This window comes from Hemibagrus wyckioides, linkage group LG28, assembly GCF_019097595.1.
Source record: "Hemibagrus wyckioides isolate EC202008001 linkage group LG28, SWU_Hwy_1.0, whole genome shotgun sequence".
Lineage (NCBI taxonomy): Eukaryota > Metazoa > Chordata > Actinopteri > Siluriformes > Bagridae > Hemibagrus > Hemibagrus wyckioides.
The window spans coordinates 8085146-8107891 of NC_080737.1; the positions used below are offsets into that span (position 1 = coordinate 8085146).

General features: G+C 39.1%; 1 protein-coding gene, 1 long non-coding RNA gene and 1 other non-coding gene across 3 annotated transcripts in view; 2 read left to right on the top strand and 1 right to left on the bottom strand.

Moving 5' to 3' along the window:
• Positions 1-22746, top strand: part of LOC131348336 (LHFPL tetraspan subfamily member 7 protein) — a 118211-nt gene that overhangs the window by 3705 nt on the left and 91760 nt on the right. The gene's annotated exons all lie outside the window — the stretch shown is intronic.
• On the bottom strand, positions 8186-21780 carry LOC131348337 (uncharacterized). The gene is made up of 3 exons (XR_009203923.1): positions 21660-21780; positions 8551-8786; positions 8186-8325 (listed from the first exon to the last, which is right to left on the bottom strand). It is a non-coding gene; the product is annotated as an uncharacterized LOC131348337 (long non-coding RNA).
• Positions 15737-15809, top strand: trnar-ccu (transfer RNA arginine (anticodon CCU)). Its single transcript has one exon. It is a non-coding gene; the product is annotated as a tRNA-Arg (tRNA).

Here is a 22746-nt window from a genome sequence, read left to right on the forward strand (position 1 = left end):
TTGCTACAGATATGAATAATGATTATCGTAGTGCCTGTAACGAATACCTTCCCTAGATTACGTAATTATGCCTGCTTACACTTTGTAAAGTTTCATTGTTTTTACTCGTACATTACTTTCATATTAGTTTAATTCTTGTTTTTTATTCCCTTTTTACACACTTTCATTATATAGGCATAACATTATGACCACCTGCCTAATATTGTGTTGGTCCCCCTTTTGCAGCCAAATTAGTATTCTGACACCTTTCTATCAGAACCAGCAATAACTTCTTCAGCAATTTGAGCAACAGTAGCTCTTCTGTTGGATCTGATCACACGGGCCAGCCTTCTCTCCCCCTATGCATCAATGAGCCTTGACCGCCCATGACCCTGTCACCGGTTCACCACTGTTCCTTCCTTGGACCACTTTTGATAGATACTGACCACTGCAGACCGGGAACACCCCACAAGAGCTGCAGTTTTGGAGATGCTCTGATCCAGACGTCTAGCCATCACAATTTGGCCCTTCATCAAACTCGCTCAAATCCTTATGCTTGTCCATTTTTCAACTTTGAGGACAAAATGTTCACTTGCTGTCTAATATATCCCACCCACTAACAGGTGCCATGATGAGGAGATCATCAGTCTTATTCACTTCACCCGTCACTGGTCATAATGCTATGCTTGATCAGTGTATTTTTATATATTTTTAATTGATATTTTCTTATTTTCTGTCACTCTAATTGTTGCTTCTTTACCTCTATGAGGTTTCTTTCTTAATATTTTTATTGATGGAAGACAAAAGATGCTTCTCAGTCTGCTCTTTCACTCTTCCCGCCATCTCCAGTTGACTAGTGTATGAAATACCGATATCACTTTATTGCTCACCATCTCTCAGGCTTTCTCTGCTCTTAAGTTCCTTTCTCTGTGACTTTACAACAACAAAGTGGCGACCCAGTGGTTTGATTTGCCACAAAGCTGAAAGAGGTGTGCGAGCTACTATATTCTATATTTATACTGTACTTCCTCAATATCACAGACAGTTGTGGTTGCAGAGATGAAGCCAGCAGCCTGGAGGAACATATATTGATGTCGATTACTTTGTTTACAAGCTATGAGGGCAGATTTTTTTTTTTTTTGGTAAAGCTGCAGGATATACAGACTCCTCTGCCAGCTGAAACTCCTCTGTGTGGGTGTTTTGGGGTTTGACGGATTGATGGAGTCTGTTTTGGGCCAAAAATATCCTAGTGAAAGAAATACGTCTACCAAACACATCTGTAATGTAGTTAATGGTTCCTTTTCCCCCCACTTTCCATCCTCTATGGAAACACACTTAGGCTTTTGAAAACAATGTGAAATGTGTTGAGATTAATTTGGCAGCATTTCATGTGAATACTGAGGTTGTGTCTCAATCAGCTTCCTAGGGCAGTAAGCAAAGAGTCGGACATTCTCTTAATCGCAAAATCCGTCCAGTGCACCAGAACTTTTGCTCCCTAAAAATCCCACAATGCACCGTGAAACCCAGCGAGTATCAAAGCTGATTGTGTTTCTTTACTGGAAATCTGGACGTCATATTTTCTATGATGGAAAGAATGGTGGACAAAACCAGTCTTGGAAAAACTTTATCTACAGATAAATAAAATACATAGCTAGTTATCGCTGTTGTCACTCTGAAATGGTTTTTACTTTAGCGAAGGGTAACTTTATTTGACGTCCTGTATACAGTTTGTTTGAGCCACTTAACGATTTGCTAGCTTACAATCCTGCCTGAGGTACCTGTATATTTCTACGACTTATAAAACGCCAATATTTGACATGTTTGGGTTTCTACCCTGATGACTGATGAGGAAATTAGAATATCTCCAGGAATTTAGTCATCAGTGTCTCACTGTGCAGTGATCCAGAGTGCTTACCAGAGCCCCACCTCGTGTACACGATATACTGATTCGCCACCTAGGGAGCTAGAACGCTGATTGAGACGCAGCCACTGTGAAAGCTGTCACAGTACTTCAGCTTCAAACTTTTCCTTCACTCAGCAATCATTTAAATGCGGCTCACATCTCTTTCCGCGTTGTAGGCTGAGGACATCTGCAGGAGTGTGCATGTATTTTTGGCACCAAGGAGTTTCAAATGGGAAAACTTCACGGCTTGTTCAAGGTCCTTCGGTATTATCGAGTTTCGAACAGCGTTTCAGTCACTGATGTTAAGGTTGGATAACTAACCGTAATTTAAGTAAAAACCCTTGGAAGCTTTCTGTAGTAAGGTGTAGTACAGCCGCCGTTATAGTACAAGCCCTGTAATAACCAGTTGCCTAGTGGCTCATAATGCACATTTTTTCATCTCTTTGGGATCTAATAGCTTTTAAAAGATGCCCTCATTTACTGTCATTTAAAGAGCCTTAATATAGGTTTATACTGTTGATGTGAAATAAAAGGCTGTTTTTCTTTCATTTAAAATGATGAAGTGCCCTAGACCTACTTTGTTTCCTAACAGCTGTGATAAATACTTGCCCCTGAATGCTCTGCTCATTAAGCTGCTTTTGTGATTTTATAGTGCTAATAAAAAAATAAAAAGAAATTGAATTCAAAGCAGTCGTAATATTTTTTAGTCTTATTGTGCGGTGCTAGATGGGGGTCTAGTTGACTTTGTATTTTAGATTTTCTCTATTTAGACAAACGGGAAGGAGGCCAGTAGAACTGGTAATCAGAAATGAGAAATGATGCTATGGCTCTTTCTGAAGTTCATCAAGATCGAAGAGGAATATTGTTTATGTCTTAAGATCATCGGGCTAGACGTCTCCGCATTCCACATATGAAACGGGTTATGAAGAGGGGTGAAGCACTGCTTCTTTGTTTTTGTGCACCAAAGAAATGTGAACACTTATCCAGTAAACATTTGCCTGTTTCAGGCTTGTTACCTACCTGTGTTCACCTGTTCCATGTTAGGTGCTTAATTTGGGTTCATTTATACCTTACTGCTTCTGGTTCACGTTTCCAAACCTTGTTTTCTGATTTGACCCAAACTACGGATACCGATAATGATTTTCGCATTCAATTTACACCCTTATCCCTGCCTTCTTTGTCTTGTTTTGTCATGGCACATTACCTTTACATTAGTTTTATATTAATTTAGTTCTAGATGTTAAACCTGAAGCCTTCATTGTCATCCATGGCAATCAGTCATGGACAAAATGAATGATTAATAATACTAGAGACCTCTAAAATGGTTAAATTCGTCAAGACTAAGGAACATTATGTAATATATGGAATTATAGAGTGTTGCTACAAAATCCAATTTTAAAGCTATTAAGTATAAGTAAGTTAAGTAAGTAATTAATTAATAAGGAAGTAATTAATGAGTAATGAATACTGAATAGGGTTTTATACTTTTTCCTTTGTGTATCTTTTAACAATTAAGCTCTTCATCAGCTGGATTAAACAAAACCCATAAACGACACCTTTAACAATTTCGCCAGCCGTCTACTTTTCAGCATCCTCATCTACAAGCCTGAGTTATTTTACACAGCTGTCAATGCTTAAATAGGCTTTTTTACCCATTTAAGTCTCTGCGACGGAAAGCAGCTTCGTTCTTGCCCCCTCCGTGGCATAAAAGCACTTTCTCCACTCAGAAAGCAGCAGTAACCTCAAGAGTTATGACTTATGCATGAAGGCAAAAGAGAGAGAGAGAGAGAGAGAGAGAGAGAGAGAGAAAAGGAAATTAGCATTTGAAAGCCGATATTAATAAATTGCAGCACCATTCTGTTTGATTTGGTGACGTTTTTTTCACGACTGGATAAAACAACGCTTGATGCGTCTGGTCTTGCTCGACTCTTTAAGGAAAAGGACGGACGAACTCGGTCGGAGAAATCGTTCTGATACCCGGCAATTTTCGCATGCGTAGCCGAGCGTGCTTGGCAGTTAGTGCTGAGATGCTAGTACATTACTTATTAATGTGCATTGTTAGCATGGAGGAGTGAGTGGAACATCTTCAGTCTGTTTGATGTGGGCTTTTTTTGCTGAATCCGACAGTGAAATTTCACGTAAGGTGCCATTGTTCTAAATTGATTTCTAATAAATGAGATGCAAGATGGAGCCCGAAAGTCTAATATGATTTGTTTATTGGTTTGGTTTAAACACTTCGTAAGGCTTTGCACTAGTTCTGGGTCTCAAGACTGTCGGTTTTGTAGCAGCAGGAGATAATTATGTCGTATTGATGCTATTATTATATCTTTGCATTCATATCTTGGACATATTTCTCTATATCACCTGCATTATCCTTATGGAAGGATTATCCCATCCCAAAAAATGCATTAATGAATAAAATCTGATGGAAATTCATGATGGAGATTTGACTTTTGCACAGATGTTGCTTCCCTTTGGTCTATGCAATGCCCCCTTCTACCTACTCCACCAGAAGCCATTAATAAAGGTGAGGGGGTCATTAATTTTTCATCAGGCTTGCTTTACGGTCTTCTGACACGACTCATTGGTGTGCAGATTATTCCAGTGATGCTCCTGTCTCCCTCCTCGCACACACACACACACACACACACTCATTGGATCCCACATTAACACCAGTGCACTGTGTCTTTGTGAAGATGACAGATGATCTGGACAGATTTCATATGTTGAGACTCAGGTGGCTTAAGCTCACTTATAATAGCCCAGCAGACCCTTTGCCAGGGGTGTTAGCAAAGGCAGGAAGTGGGCAGATGTGGCCAAAAACAAGCTTAGCAGACAAACTAAGATGGATTGGGATAGACAAGATTGGATATTGGTGAGCGTTTTACATTCTCATTTGGCCTTCAAGTGAAGTTTCAAAGACGACCAGACTATATGAACAACATAGGGATCGTTGGCACTATTTGACTAGCATCAAGTTAAACTGGAAACCTTTGAGTGTGTCTGTGTTCCTAAACTCAAATTATTTACCCAATATTCACCATAAAAAAGTGAAAGCACACAGATATATAGTACAGGATTTTATCATCTCATCTCCAGTGGCATGAATGGTGGAGTTGGTTTGATAAATGGAAAGCCAGAACACAAAAAATGTGAAGGTCAGAGTTTTGACCATAATTCTCAACTTCTGACTGGGAAAAACCATTCGCATCAACATCCAAACAGGAATTATGAGCAGCACTACATATCGAGGCACTACATAAGCCCTAGAAAATAAAGCTTTAAGATTATTTAAGTTTACCATGAATTATTATATCAGTTATTATAACAATTCCAGATGACATGATATCTTAGAAAGTGTTTTAAATTAGCCCACGTGGTGCGATTTATTTTTCAACATTTTATAAATTCGGTAGAGTACATAGAGCTTAGTGTGTAGTGTATAATGCATCATTTGGGACACACTTCATGACTTGCTGCTCATTGTGAAATCCCAGGTTTGACACTGACTGTTTTGATGTGTTTTGAAGTCTTGCTGTTTTTAAGAAAAACTGGGACTAGTAAACAAGGTCAAAGGATAATTTCTAACTGCTTGTGTTTAGACCGATGCTTGTCTTTGGATCACTCGGATCTTTGCACAAGGATCCTTGCTTTGCCTCTCAGGCTAATATGTTACACTAATAAAGAAATATTAGCATTATTAAAAAATAATCTGCCAACTAGCATCATCCATGCTTTATTAACCAAGTGTAACATTAGTGGTTAAAGTATTATTATTAAAGCTACTATTTCAAGAAGATTATACTTACCCAATAGTCATAGATTTCTCAAAATGTCTGAAGCCGTTTCCACAGTAATCAGTAATCGGAGTGAATTCAGTCTAGTAGATATTATGGTTGGATTTCTGAGTCTCAATATTCTACTTGACTCATATATTCATCTAAACTGCTATAAATATCCTAATTGGTTAACAGTGTATGTGATTACACAATCACAGATGACCCAAAAGCATGCTGGGTAGCCTTCGGGCACGTCCATCTGCTACCAAACGTGTAGCCTTGTGTTCTCGTGTGAATAGGATTGGACCAGAACTACTACAAATAGTTTGTGATTGGAAAAAATGTGCTTTCCTAAAACGGCTGACTAAACCCTCGTCTGTTTGTCTTTTGGTGAAAATGTGATTTAGTGATTCACAATCCAGGGTGTGGTGTGGCGGAGAATGGAACTCATTCAAGTACAATAGGTTCCCTAAGAAAAAGCATAGCTGTTTACGGTGCCAAGACCAAATGAACACGTTATTATTGCAAGGATATTACAGATTGGAGGCTAAATGAAATGTAAAATATTTGACATTCTCTGTGTGGACTGTGTACGTGACAGAAGAAGATACAAAAAATTCTGGACTGTTCTGGAATTTCTCTTTCTTCTCCTTTTTCTCTGGACTTATTGGAATGCTGGGATGTATGTGGTATCTCAAGGAGGCAGCTGTCACTTGCTCAATCTAAGCCTTTTACAGCTTCTGCTTATGGAACCAGGCTATAATTTGTCCTCTCTCTCTCTCTCTCTCTCTCTCTCCTTCAAGTGCTCTCTTATTCTCTGAAGACATTATACAAGACATCAGGTTGAGCAGTACACAATGCTTGGACCCCTTTTGCACTTATACATGCGATGAATAGGACTGCAGATCGAAGCCGCTCAAGTCACAAAGCTTTTTTTTTTTTTTTAACTTAAGGTAGATTTATAGCTTTTGAGTTATAGATCTCTCTCTCTCTCTCTCTCTCTCTCTCTCGTACTCTCTCTCCACACAATTTCATTCCCTTCAGTAATGTGTGCTGAATAGGATATATGTGCCTGATAGGCTAATGGAAAACCTCCACTGTTAACGGGTGATGGAGGGTGGGTGGGTGGTGAGCTGCGTGGTTCAGCCGTTTGCCCTGGGGATGGGGATTACTCAGCGAGAGAGAGAGAATACGAAGGAAACAAAGTCTGACCTGATTCTTGTTGTCAGATCTTTTCTTTTCTTTTTTTTTTGGTATGGATGGAGACCTTGCATAAAGTATTACACAAACTACGTTTGTCAGCGTAATCAGGGTTTCGAGTGGGATGTGGAGAAGTAGTGCAGGAGATTCAGTTCGAGCTGACTCTAGCGATCAGTGAGTTGACCTGCATTAACGTTAGCGTGGGTTTATCCAGCGTTAATTACATTTTTAGCTGTCCTCATGCAAGCTACCATTAACCAAATCAATTGAGACATATCGATTGTAGCACACTGCTGTAGAAAACTGCTTGGGTTCAATTCACTTAGCTCGCAGTTTTCCTGTGTTTGAGAATAGAATCTGTGTTTTTACTAGAGAAGATTACACTACTTAAGCTAGCCAACAAACTAGCAACTTAATTAACTATATTTTCACTAAAAGTTTGTTCAAATTCACATGAACAACCAAACAAACTCACTAGCACCACTAAAATACTTTGAAGTGATTTCAGAATATCAAACATGATATTTCTTTGGTGGCTGTGTGGGTTTTTTACTCCGGGTACTCCGGTTTCCTCCCACAGTCCAAAAACATGTACATTAGGTTTACTTGTAATTCTAAATTGCCCGTAGGAGTGAGTGTGTGTGGTTGTCTGTCTATATGTGCGGCCCTGTAATGGACTAGTGACCTGTCCAGGGTGTACCCCTGCCTTCCGCCCAATGTGTGCTGGGATAGGCTCCAGCAGATCCCCGTGACCCTAATTAGGAATAAAGTGGGTAAAGAAAATGGATAGATGGATATTTCTTTGATTCAGAGTTTATTTCTTGTCACATTGCAGGTACAAACACACATTTTCGGTTGCTAATAGTGCCAGAATGCAGCTCGTTCAGATAGTTTCAGATCATTTCAGCTTACTTGAACGTAATTAACATGGATGTCTACCAGGCATGAAGACAAAATAAACGAAAAGGAAACTACAGGGACGAGTCCAAAACGTCAATTACAGACCACGTCAGAAAAATGAATGCTTAAGCAAGAAGGATAATACCTAATATTTTACAGAATGTTTTTTTGACAGATCGCCTTGTGGGAAATCAGGTCACAACGGCCTCCACTAAGAGATGCTGCCTCCGTAGGCAGCCTTCTAAAGCAGGCTTTCCCACTGGCATTCGCAAGCAGCGGGTTCTTAATTGAAAAGCGGGATTAAGAATGCAGATAGCGGGCTGTTGCAGTGCCAGAGAGAGGACATCAGGACACAGAGGGAGAGAGTTTGTTTTTCTCCGACGCGTCAGCTTTGATGAATCTTTCTCTGGCCTCGCATTTATGTCGGTAATATGTAACTTTTATGAGAATGGCTTCGGAGCCCATTGGGAGAAGTAGGGCAGTGGAAAGAGCTCATCCGTATCCTTGTATTTCCCCGTAGCAATTCTGGACGTCATTGTAATCCGTAATCTCATTCTGAACTCACTGCCGGTATTTGGGAGATGGATGGATGGATGGAAGAAAAGAATAATTGTAATTATATACATGTAACAAAAAGCGGTTATGCCCTTTTACCACAAAGCTCAGGAAATTGAAGATAAATATCGGCTTCACGTTGATACAAAAAAAATGGAATATGTGTTCAGTCAGATTTAGGAAAAAATATTGCATATATTTAACATAAAAATATGATAGAAAATTTCACATTACTAGATTAAATGCTGAACAATTGGGTGCTGGTGGCTCAGAGGTAGGTTTCTCGCCTGCCATCCGGAAGGCCTGGGTTTAATTCCCAGCCAGTGCCCAAACCCCTGCCACTGGATGTAGTGCCGGTCCCGAGCCCGGATAAAAATGGGAGGGTTGTGACAGGAAGGGCATCCGGCGTAAAATCTATGCCAAGTTGTTGTGTGGACTGGCTGTGGCGACCCTTCACATGTAGAGAGCAGCTGAAAGATCAACAAGATTAAATTATTTTGTAATTTTTATGTAAACCAATTTACGCTATGAAATCTTATTAAGGTGTGAACATGCACAATAGTGAAGGGAGGAGGAGGAGCAGCACAGCAAGGTGGCGGGGCTTATAGTTGAAATTTTCTGAAACAATTTTCCAGAACCAGTTTATGCTGTAAAATCTCATGAAGGTGTGAACATGCATGGTAGTGACAAGAGGAGGAGGAGTATACCAAGGGGGCGGGGCTTATAGTTAAAATGGATGCACATTACATTTACTGGTACTTCAGCTGGCTTTACAATCAGCCTTGATGTTCAAATCGAAAAGCCTATTTTCAAATGGATCTACTGTCGTCTACCTCGACAGACAATGATTTCTTCAGGCAAAGTTTACTGGGGCACAGTAAAATTTTACTAGGGCTCGTGCCCCAGTAAAAAGGCTCAAGTGTTGTTTTGCATTTGTTGCTGTTTTCCTCATCATGAGTTAAAATCCTTGCGAGTGAGAGGAGGAAAGGAAGTGTTTGTGTCTCAGTGCTCGCTGCTCGCTGAAATGAAGTGCTCTAACACACAATGCTCGCTGATACTGTCTCTATTAAACACACTGTTTCATTTCTGTAAAGTTTTATCAGGATATTTGTATTATCTGAAGATGCTTTTGATATTTTCACAGAGTATACTTTTCAGTCTGCTTTGTTAAGTGCTAAATAAATCTAGCGGTTCTCCTGCATCACCTGGTATCAGAGTTTGGTATTTGAGCGTTGTTATAAATATGAGGATTAGTAATTAAGGACCGATTCACAATACCAGAACCCAGTTTTGTACATCAATATAAACATTTTTCCCCAAAGTATCTCACAGATCAGATTTCCAGCCAGTCACCACTGTGTCTTAATTACTGTTTACTCTTGAACCAAGACACATTCTGAAAGACAAATGACTACGGGAAAGTCATTAAACTGCACTCTTTCACTCCCAAGTTATCCCTTCTGTAGTACAGCGATGACAGACTATGTCACTACCAGTTAAACCTCAGACGTACCATCATTTACTATCCATTAGAAGAAAAGCTTTGAAAATGGAAACACGCTTCCCTTCTCTTAATGACACTCTTCCATCATCAGCTGTCTTTCAAGGGTCCTCTGCGGCACACGGCTAACCAAGGGTGTCCCTGCTCGATTTTGCACAGACGATCCAATCTGGGACCAATTTAGTCTGTGCGTTAGAGAGGAAACTGGTCCATTTGTCACACAGACTAAACTTATTGGTCATGAGGAATTTAGAGACATCTCATTTGGCTTTGTGTTAAAGGTTCTCTATCCCCATGTGCAGGTCCAAGTGAAGTCTGAAAATCTTTTTCGGAACACATTAGATATAGATAAGGATGGGTTTAATAAATATCTCTTGAGTTAAGTGGGTTTTTTCAGTGAGTTTTAATGAGTTTTTTCAAACTTGAAGCTATTTGAACTGAAAGTTTGGTCCATTTGGTTGAATCTGATCGAAATAAGGCTCAAGCTTCCTCACTTGAAAATTTCAGGTCAACTTGACTTACAGCAACAAGTTCATGATCGGTCATATTGTCAATATCCAAAACATGGAAACTGATGATGGATCCAAATGAATATTAAAAGGAAAAACAGCAGATGTTCCTCAAACCAGTTCAGAGCTGATCTTGCACTTGCATCTTGACACGAAGATCCCTTGCACTGAGAACTAGTGGTAATGGAGGCGTATATAAGACCTCATACTGTGACCCTGATTTATAAAAGACTTCTGTGGAAACAAGGGAAAAAAATGCAAAATGAAGTGTACAAAGGTATGCACAGTGTCTTGTTTGAGGCATTTCTACATAAATGGGTGGAGTCCTGAGAATGACTTCTGCATAAATTATAATGAGCACTACGCAAACAACAATACTTCAGAAAGAAAATGAGAATGTTTTGGAAATTAGGACTTGCATGATCACAGTAGTGTTGATTTTCTACTTGACATTCGCTGCACGTTCTCATCTTCAACACCAACAGCGTTCAAAGAGAGCTGGTGAATTCCTTATGAACAGAGCCCACACGTTCTTCCCTACTCCATGTTATTTTGCATTCATCATGTGTTTTTGATCCGTCTCTCTCTGCCTTTCATCAACGTAATGCTTAATGATGAATTAACGCATGCGTGTGAAGCTTCAGGTTTTTTAGTTGTTATCGGGAGACCTTCTTGAGACCATGGAATTTGCATTCAGTGTCTTTTACATTTTTGAAGCTTCACTTTATTTTAAAATTTTTCCACTCATAATATATATGGAACTTGGAGTATAAAAATAATACGTGACTCAATCAGCTCGTAGTTCACTAATCAGGGTGCTGAACAAAGGGCTGTCTGTCTCAATCCCAAAAGTGCACTGGCGTGATCACTCTCTATAAACCCCACAATGCACTTTCTTTTACTGGAAATTATGTCACTTATTCTGAAGACTCTCAGCTTGAAAAAAAAGGTGGATGAAACTAGTCTCAGCCAACTTCGTCTACAATTATCTTATTATGGCTGTAGCTCTCAAATGATTACTTATGTTAGCTTTGAAAATATTGGGACTTCTATACGTGGGTTGTTTGGTCAAATGACTTTTAAGTGTCAACTACACATAATAAAAACAACTAGACAAAATAAAAACAACTAGACAAAATAAAAACAACTACACATAATAAAAACAACTAGACAAAATAAAAACAACTAGACAAAATAAAAACAACTACACAATAAAAACAACTAGACAAAATAACAACTAGACAAAATAAAAACAACTAGACAAAATAAAATCAGCTAGACAAAATAAAATCAACTACAAATAATAAAATCAACTAGACAAAATAAAAACAACTAGACAAAATAAAATCAACAACACATAAAATCAACTAGACAAAATAAAATCATCTAGACCTAATAAAATCAACTAGACAAAATAAAATCAACTACAAATAATAAAATCAACTAGACAAAATAAAAACCACTAGACAAAATAAAAACAACTACACATAATAAAATCAACTAGACAAAATAAAAACAACTAGACAAAATAAAAACAACTAGACAAAATAAAAAATAATGTCAAAGATATCAGTCCTGCCTGTTGTTGATAAATGCCACTGGGAATGTTTTACAAAGTGAGTACATAATGACCAGAAATCAAGTCATCACTGAAACATGGCCCTTACCAGTGTCCAGACTCGTCTACATGATATACACCACCTAGGGAGCTAGAGAGCTGATGGAGACACGCCCTTGTTCTTTGGGACCTTAATAAATCAGGGCCAGCCTTCAGTTTACTGCTTACTACATACTTCTAGAACATAATCTGTTGAAATATTAGAAGAATCCATTATACTAGGATTTAAGAACCGAAAACTGTAGCTAGAATTTAATAATACAAAATTATTGACATGCATGGAAATGTATTATTTTTAAAGCCTTGTTAGAATCGTTTATATAACCATTTGAATGAAATATATGACCTCGCTATGTCACTATAATTCTTGGCGGAAAAGATAAAGGTGTGTTATTTTATTGTTTCCCATTCAGATTGCTGAAATAATGAAATAAACTGCAAATAAATATGAAGCACGGATTCGAGCGTATAAACTATAAGCTAGTGGGAGGAAAAGCTGCCACCGTATCAGCAATATTTTCCCTCCGAAAAATAATAAATAGCTTTTAGACTCGGTGTTACTTGTCTGCAGAGTGTACGCGCACAGTTACAGTAGGTTACGACAACGCCCACGGAGGATCTGCTTCCCATTGATTTTCCTCTGCCATGGTGACATCCAAGACCCTGTTAGCAGCACGAGCTTCCACGGGGGGGGCAACTTATAAAAAAAATAACAAAAGAGAGAGAGAGAATTTCAGACTGACACAAAAAAGTCCAAGAGGTAAAGACGGTAGGAAACGGCTTAGAGTGGAGGAAAGAGCGAGTGAAGGGAAGTAGGAGGAGAGAGGGAATGCTGAGTCGCTGCTTTGACTGCGTCCATTCATTAAGCAGTTTGTCAGCTCAGCTCGCACCGCAGGAGACGCAGTGGATAGTTTATGTATTGATTGAGCTACACGCGCGGAGCCATTTTTTTTCCTTTAGCGCAACTTAGTGTGATGCATAGAGTGTCTGCCATAAACTACCGTAGTTTACACACACACACACACGGCTCATTTGTTTACAACTCTTACAGGAGTACAAATTCACCCATCTAAATGTTTTTTTAGTGCTGACCTAGAAAGAACGTGATGCACGCGGCCATTTTTAGTACTACGCTTTTGAATTCTTAAATCTGATTGTTCCAAAGGCTGCAAAGACGTTAATGAGGGAATGACTGTGGACGTGTCTGAGTCATCTTCATAGCTCCCTAAACATTAAATCTAGCTAGTTCATTTAAAAAAATGATGAAACATTTGAAAGTTGTTTGACTCAAACAAACCGTCTATAAAACGTCAAATAAAGTAAAAAAATGTAATCATTTCAGAGCTTCAACGACGATAAAATGCTACTTACATTTGTAAAAGAATTTGCTTCAGAGTTCATCCGCCGTTTTTCAGCTTTACATTATGTATTAAACAATAAACAGATGCCATTTGTTCCCCCATCAGAGGCCTCAGAAAATATGTAATATTGTATGTAATCTAAATTCCCAGTAAGAGACTAATAGTTAGCATTAATGCTCCAAAACTTTTACTGTAGAAACAATATAAATATGCACATTAATAAAAACCTGTGATTTGAACTGCAGCCAAAATGAGTCAGTGGAAAATCTTTAATATACAATCACCAGGCATAACATTATGACCACCTGCCTATTATTGTGTTGGCCCCACTTTTGCTGCCAAAACAGCCCTGACCCGTCATACACTGTGTATTCTGACAGCTTTCTATCAGAACCAGCATTAACTTCTTCAGCAATTTGAACAACAGAAGCTTGTCTGTTTGATCGGATCACACGGGCCAGCCTTCACTCCCCATGTCCATCAATGAGTCTTGGCCGCCCATGACCCTGTTGCCGGTTCACCACTGTTCCTTCCTTGGACCACTTTTGATAGGTACTGACCACTGCAGACCGGGAACACCCCACAAGAGCTGCAGTTTTGGAGATGCTCTGATCCAGTGGTCTAGCCATCACAATTTGGCCCTTCATCAAACTCGCTCAAATCCTTAACCTTGCCTATTTTTCCTGCTTCTAACACATCAACTTTGAGGACAAAATATTGACTTGCTGCCTAATATATCCCACCCACTAACAGGTGCCATGATGAGGAGATCATCAGTCTTATTCACTTCACTTCTCACTGCTCATAATGTAATGGCTGATTGGTGAATACATCAAACTTATAGGATTAAAATAAACCAAATACATAGTTATTATTCTAAGTGTTTTAAAAAATTTCTCATTTTAAGCATTTTTTTCTAGATAGAAGTGTAACAATCTGGCAACCGAATAAGAAAATTTGAAAGGGTCTCAAAACTGAAGGCTTAATAATGAACCAGTTTCAATTTGCGTAAACAAGATGCAGAGTTGTTGTTAGAGAAAATTAAGCAATACATCCAAAGATACAGAGTGCTGAATTCATTTCTGTAATATACGGGTAATCTTGCTGGACTGAGACGAGATGAACCGTGCGGTGTAAAATGTGACGAAGCAAAAATGTCAAGCATGTTAATGAAAATCGATGTCTGGATTTTCATCATCCGTGTTACCTGTCGGTTCAAATGAGCGCTTACTGATGTCAGGAAGGTTCTTGGACAATCTGTGTTAGTGGGTTTGCTATGGTTCTCCATCTCAAAACCCAGTCTTACGCATTATTTTGTAAACCCAGCTCCTGAGAAGTTCATCGACTCAAGTGCTCTTTAACACATGCAGAACTTTCTGGTCCACTTGTGCAACGTGCGTCGACTTTTCACCGCATTAATTATGCATCAGTGGACTGGAATAAATAATGTGTGGACTCAAATTCGACTTCACATCCAGCACTGAGCAGCAGCAGCTCATTAGGGTGTGTTATTAGCTCCTATGATCTCAGAAGGACACACACACGCACACTCTCACACACACACACACACACACATCTCGAGCTTGTGGTTAATCCTGCTGGTTTATGTTGCTGTGTAATAAGTACAAGTTGTAATTTTTGCCCTGGCTGCATGCACTTCTTGTTACGTAGATGTCACTTCGCTCACAATCTGAGCTCTGGGCCACAACTGAAGCATTTCGCTTATTAAAAGTCACACTATAAGAAATTTGCTTGATGAAAAAGGCATTGCGCGGCGTATTTTTCTTGCTCTTGCATTATTTTTAATGAATGGTACGACGAAGGAGAGAGCTCAAGGCTAGTTGAGATTCAGGAGATGCTCAGCTTTTTTTTCTTTTCTTTTTTTTTCTCCAGAGCAAGTCATTATTTTTACAATTTGCCTGATGCAACTTCAGCTCAGAGGACAGCAATTCAGTCCGTAATGGTGTCCTAAATTGATAATCCAACTTCTTATAGGCACAGACCCGTGTAGTGATGGGGCTTACCTTTAAAGCACAAAAGCACACCAAACCAATTTCCACTGTAGGGGAAGATGTTAATATGTTATATTCAGTTTTATTGTGCCTTATATTTATATGTATGTTTCAGCCATAAAATTAAAACCACCTGCCTGAAGGTGTGCTGTGGTATCTGGCACATTAGAGACATTAGAGCAGCAGATCCTTTAAGTCCTGTAAATTGTGAGGTGAGGTCTCCGTGGATCGGACTTGTTTATCCAGCACATCCCACAGATGCTTCATCGGATTAAGATCTGAGGAGTTTTGAGGTCATCACCTTCATCATGTTCCTCAAAGCATTCCTAAAAAATTTTGGACCATCCTACTTGCACTGCTTTTGGTAGGTACAAACCACCTCATACTGGGAACACTGACGTTCTGTCAATCCACCAGGAGCCCCAGTGGCCTAATGGATAAGGCACTAGCCTCCTAAGCCAGGGATTGTGGGTTCGAGTCCCATCTGGGGTGTGCTTTGAGCAAAGTGGTGCAGCGGGAGTGTGCTGGGCCCATAACCCAGGGGTCGGTGGATCAAACTATCCTCTGCTAAGCGTAGCTTTTTGGAAATTTCCCCACTGTGGGACAACTAAACTAATCTTATCTTATCTTATCTTATCTTATCTTATCTAGCTGTCAGAGTTTGATTCTTGTCAAGTCATTCCTATCCTTACACTTGCGTCCAACTCATCAACTTCACTTGCTGGCAAATATAGTCGAACTCTTGACAGTTGCCGTTGTAATGTGATAATCAATGTTATTCACTTCACCTGTCAGTTGTTTTAATGTTATGGCTGATCTGTGTGTGGAGGGAGAGAGAGAGATAGAGAGAGAGAGAGAGAGAGAGAGATGAGTGAAATGAATGTTTTATGCATATGGGTGTATATGTAGTGGTCTGGGAAAATCCATCACAGAAAAAACAACAAAAACAACAACCACAATCCCCTACAAACTATAAATATATTTCATGAAAAACAGCATGGTGGCACACCCTGTGTCCTGTGGCTCTGGGTGAAACCAAAAAGGAAGCTGAAACACAAGCTGGAACAAACTGAAACAAATAAAAGCTTGTAGTTCAATACCCCCTACCCCCCCCCCCCAAAAAAAAAAAAAAAAAAAAAAAAAACCCTGAAAGAAGCGATATAGTACAGTGGTACCTCGGTCCTCGACCACCCCCGTGTTCGAATTTTCTGTATTCGATTAGAATTTTCGAGTCAAATTGACCTTGGTGTACGAAAATATTTTCGGTGTACTACTCGACCGTCAGGAACGCAGGTTCTTGTTTCATACAGGATTGCAACGGATATCGAATAACAAATTTTCATTTAAGGGGGGCTCAGCCCCCAATGAGGGTATAATAGTGAAAAAATAAATAAATAAATAAAATAAAATAAAATAAAATAAAATAAACATTTGACTAACAGGGTAGGATGTACTGAACAAGTCAAATACGAGTCTTCCTCATCTCACACACACACACACACACACACACTTGTCCTCTGATCCTTGCTATGCGCTGAAAGACGGGGAGGAGCCGAAGTCTGCCGCCGTGTTCATATGAAATTTAAAGGGGACTGAGGCGATCATCAATTTGTGTACAGTTTATGGAGAATCGCAGAATTTTTAGGGGGGCTGAGTAGAAATGTTAAAGCCCCCCATAGAAATGGCCTAGCGATGCCCATGCCGCACACATTTCCATACCACCCCGGCGTAGACAATAGAGATGAAGCAGTTTACGCGGGTCATCTGTTCTGAAAGCATCATCTGTGAGTGCTTGTGTTATAACCCCACGCTATCTTTTTTGGTATGATTTCAGTAGCCATGTCTCTGAAAAAGGGGAAATCAGGCGTCAGTGTTGCCAAGAGGAACAACCATCAACCATTGTAAGATCAACCATCGAGTTGAAACAGATTAATTCGTTTTACATTGTTTCCTATGTGGAAAAATAATTAGGTTTTTCGACCAGACTTTTGGAACAAATTAAGGTCGAACACCAAGGTACCACTGAAATAACATATAGGTTTACATGAAACTTTGTCCATCTGTTCATCTTCTTGTAGTGTCGGTCCATCTTCTTATCTACTCATCTGTCTATCTACTCTATAATGCCAAAAGTTTTGGGACACCCCTTCAAATCATTGAATCCAGGTGTTGTTTTTCAGGGGTTGGACTCGGCCCCTTAGTTCCAGTGAAAGGAACTCTTAATGCTTCAGCATACCAAGACATTTTGGACAATTTCATGCTCCCAGCTTTGTGGGAACAGTTTGGGGATGACCCCATCCTGTTCCAACATGACTGCACACCAGTGCACAAAGCAAGGTCCATAAAGACATGGATGAGTGAGTTTGGTGTGGAGGAACTTCACAGAGTCCTGACCTCAACCTGATAGAACACCTTTGAGATGAATTAGAGCGGAGACTGTGAGCCAGACCTTCTCATCCAACATCAGTGCCTGACCTCAAAAATGCGCTTCTAGAGGAATGGTCAAAAATTCCCATAAACACACTCCTAAACCTTGTGGAAAGGCTTCCCAGAAGAGTTAGAGCTGTTATAGCTGCAAAGGATGGGCCATCTATCTATCTATCTATCTATCTATCTATCTATCTATCTATCTATCTATCTATCTATCCATCTACTCATCTTTTCAACTGGATGCCCATCTACTCATCTATTTGTTTTTCTTTCTGTGCATCTACCTATCTGTCTATCCATCTACTCATCCACTCATCTCTCTGTCCATCTGCTCATGTACGTCTCTGTCTGGCCATCTTCTCATCTAAATTTGTGTCTGTCCATCTACTCATCTGTCTTCTCATCCACTCCTTTATTTGTCTGTCTGCTTATGTACTCATCTATCTCTTCATCTACTCATCTACTTATCTGTTTATCTACCTATCTGTCTTTTGATCTACTTTTTTTGCCTGTCTGTTTATCTTCTCATTCACTTTTCATCTATCTATACAGACAGGTCTATCATTTTACCTGTCAGCTCATCTCTTTGTCTGTCTGTCTGTCTGTCAGCTCATCTGTCTGTCCATCTGCCAAATACAACACAAATATTCTGCTCAGTTCCACTGAGGATTGTTCCGGATTATTTACTGCACATTTTATCCTGAAGACTATAATTTACCTGTTACTTTATGCATAAAATCTCTAAACATCGTCGTTCCCTCTTTTTAATTTTTTTTTTTTCATTTCTCTTGCTCACTCGCTCACCCGGTGCATGCTGTGCTCTTTTAAAAAAGAAAAGCATGGACGCGCTGCATTTATAATCCGTCTCATTACACGCCACTTATGTGTACACACACGGTTTATTAATGTCCCACACAGGTGCTGTTTTTCCTCGCACTCTGATCCGTCATTTGTTTTCCCTCTACCACATGAATGAATCCTGTGTCATTTTTCACTCGGCCCGTCGCGGCACGTGTAATTTCGCTCTGAATACATTTCACTGCATTTGGAGCCATTTTTCCTCATAACCTCTTACAAATGGTTTGGACAACAAAAAAAATAAAATAAATAAAAGCAATAGAGAAGACACAGACTTGCGTATTGGAGTCAGACACAGAGCTGGATCAGTGGAAGTAATAATCTGACACAAATAATCTTTTGTCTCCTTAATGCAAGAGTCTTAGCCATCATGTTATCATTAGCATGCATAGGAAATTCCCCCAAACCTTTCATTTATATGTGTTACACGGCTCACATCAGGGAGGGACTGGAAATGAAAGGAATCTAAGGAAGTCACTTTGTGTTTTCTTCTCATCTTTTTTCCCCCCATGCCTTGCTTCGTGGTAGAGCCTCACAGACTGTCACTGTCCATTCAGTAGCATGAGAACTCTTCGAACAGGAAGTAGACTTCTGCCTACAGGCTGATTATCTTTATCAACCCACCCTCTCAATGTCACTCTGTGTATCTCTCCATGAAACACAAAGGCTTTTCACAGTATACAGCATTTCCCTCAAACTGTACCTCCGCTTTCTAAATATCCCCCTATTATCAAAGATCTTTCCAAGCTTTAGACTAAAATGCCTTGTTTCTTGTTTATTTTAAATTACACAATGATCGAATTGAATTTCAACGCTTTTGTTGGCTAATCATCGAAGAGTGCCAAGCATCAGTAACCTCGCAGTAGTAGTAGTAGCTAATTAATAAACAAAATATTGAATCTAATTTCAATTACAGAAACAATTAGATTGCAGTAACATCATTTTTTCAGCTTTGAAAAACAGCTTGAGACCTGCAGTCAGATTCGTGCGATTACTTTTGGTTTGCCTCATGAATGCACTGTTGGTATGTTGTATTTCATTGTTATTAATATGCCAGTGTTTATGGTGGAGTGAGAATTATGCTTGTAGGCTCAGCATATTACGGCACCAGTAACACGGACATCCAGCTCATTTGCATTGGAGCATGGACAGTCTAATAACTTATAGCATGGCGCTGTTGAATTATTGAATCTGACTGGTCAGGAGGTGTTGATTAATATTCTATAGCAGAAGTTCTGACAGTAGTGCTGGCTGCAAGATTTCTGGTCTTATACTTTACCGTTGTTTCTATAGTAACGGCTGTAGACTCACGTTGTGGATCAAAGTCGATTAATAAACACATTTATAGTCAGTATCTGATTATAACAGATGTTCCCTTTTAGTTTTCCAATGAGTCAGTGGACAAAAGACATTCATTTTGGCACAGATAGAATTTGATTCACAGCTGATTCAGTATGATTCAGTTCAGCCCTCACACAAATTGATTCATAACTAATCCGACAGAGTGCTCTTAAGCACCAATAAAATTCAATTCACTACTGACCCAATATGATTCAGTTCAGCACTAATACTGATACAATTGGATTCACAGCTGATTCGATGCAGCACCAATAAAATTCGATCCACTACTGACCCAATATGATTCAGTTCAGCACTAATACTGATACAGTTGGATTCACAGCTGATCCGATGCAGCACCAATAAGATTCAATTCACTACTGAGCCAATATGATTCAGTTCAGCACTAATACTGATACATTTGGATTCACAACTGATCCGACGCAGTTCTATTCAGCACCAATAAGATTCGATTCACTACTGAGCCAATATGATTCAGTTCAGCACTAATACTGATACAATTGGATTCACAACTGATCCGATGCAGTTCTATTCAGCACCAGTAAGATTCGATTCACCACTGATCCGATCTCATTTGGTAACCCAATATGATTCGTTTCAGCACTAATACTAATACAATTTGATTCAATACAGTTCTCTTCAGAACTCATACAATCTGATTCATAACTGATCTGATAGAGTTCTGTCAAGCACCAAAACAATTAGATTCACTACTGACCCAATATGATTCAGTTCAGCACTAATACCGATACAACTGGATTCACAGCTGATCCGATACAGCACCAATAAAATTCTATTCACTACTGACCTAAAATGATTCGGTTTAGCACTAATACTGATATAATTTGATTCACAGCTGATCCAATATGATTCGATTTAGCACCTATACAATTCATTCAGCAGTCATACAAATTGATTAATAACTGTTCCAATACAGTTTTGTTCAGCACCAACAAGATTCATCTGATTGAGATTCATTTGCTTTATCACTGAATCGGTATCATATTCAGTACCAAATAAATTTTGATTAATTACTGACCCAATATGATTCAGTTCTGCACTCATACAAGCTGATTCACAACTGATCTAATACAATTCTGTTCCGCACCAATGAAATCTGATTCACCACTGATCCGGTATGATTTGGTTCAGTAATACTTTTACCGACCCAATATAATTCAGTTCAGCACTTATATTATTTGATTCACAAACCGATCTGATACATTCTATTCAGCAGCAATAAAATTTGATTCACTAATGACCTCTTAATGATTTGGTTCAGCACCAAAATACAGTATTTTGATTCATTACTGAGCCAATATGATTTATTTCAACTTGATTCTGATAGAATTTGATTCACAACCGAACTGATACAATTCTATTCAGCACCAGTAAACATTGATTCACCACTGATCCGGTATGATTTGATTCAGCACCAAATACAATTCGATTCAGAACTGATCCCATCAGCATTGATACAATTTGATTCAGTCCCAATCCAATATGATTCATTTCAGCAAAGTTCAAATCTGATTCACTACTCATACTATACCATTAATCTCAACAACAGTACGTATTGATTCACTATTTATCTGATATGATTCAGTTCATTTTTGCTAGTGAAAAAAATGACAAGAGAAAATTCATTATCATCCCATGACCAATCAGAATTAGGAATTCAAAAGTTCTACTCACAAAAAGTGCTGTAACATCAAATAAACCTTAATACTATAAAGAGAATAGTTTTCCTGGTCTGCTTGGCGAGTTCAGTAGAAGTCGGACTTTGGCTGTGTTCAAAGACACGTCAAAAAAAGCTGACTTAAAGGCACTTTAAATAAAATAAAACTAAAATGTCAGGCAGCTCTTTAAACCAGGCTTGTTATGTAACTTTTATGAAAGTATGGAGCGACAGATGAAGTGTGAAAGTGTTGAACAGTCAGTGGAGGAAAAATGCTTTTATAGCTGCGTTTCTAGTAAAATACGCCAGGATCAGAGTGCACTGTTGACCTTTGAGCTCCCTGTATATCGTTCTGTCCGGCTAGAAGAGCATCATGAGAGCAAGGATCCAAATTTCATATTGCGTACAAGTGCAAATTATTATAATACCCAACCAATTTGTTCAACGTTCAATTGTGTATTCTTTATAAGCACATTTTTAGGTGATCTGTTTATTATTCAGGGTTAAGCGACATCAGATTCATAGACGCTGGATCCTGTTTCTTCTCCTGTGAGCAGGCTTTATGAAGAACAACCAAAAATAGCTTATTTCCACGCCACTGCTAACTCTACCTCCCGCGGTCATGGTGTCCTAAGAATCTTGCGTAACACACTTGGAGTGTGTGTGTGTGTGTGTGCAGCTTCAGCATGAACCAAGTGATCCATCAGCTGGAGAACTGTGCCTTAATCTGCTCCCCACCTGTAGTTATATAAATATACAGAGCATGCAACGTGGGAAAAACACACTCGAAGTGGGGAGGGTGCTGTTTTCTCTTTTAAGCTGAGTTCTTGGATCCTTGGGTATGTATTCTTTTTTATTAGAGATGCAGAGCCTGAGTCATACGTTGTTTCTGAATTTATTCATGTATAAAATTCTACTCAAGGTAAAATGTAAAAAAAAAACAAAAAAAAAACGGAAGTGTATTTAAGAATTTAGAGATCCAGCCTATCAATAACACACATAGAATAGACTTACACCTAGGTATCCTGCTGGGCATGTGAAAGCTCCAGGATGCTGCCATGTTTTAGTTGCCTGGAAACAAACTAGACTAACAAGTGATAGCTA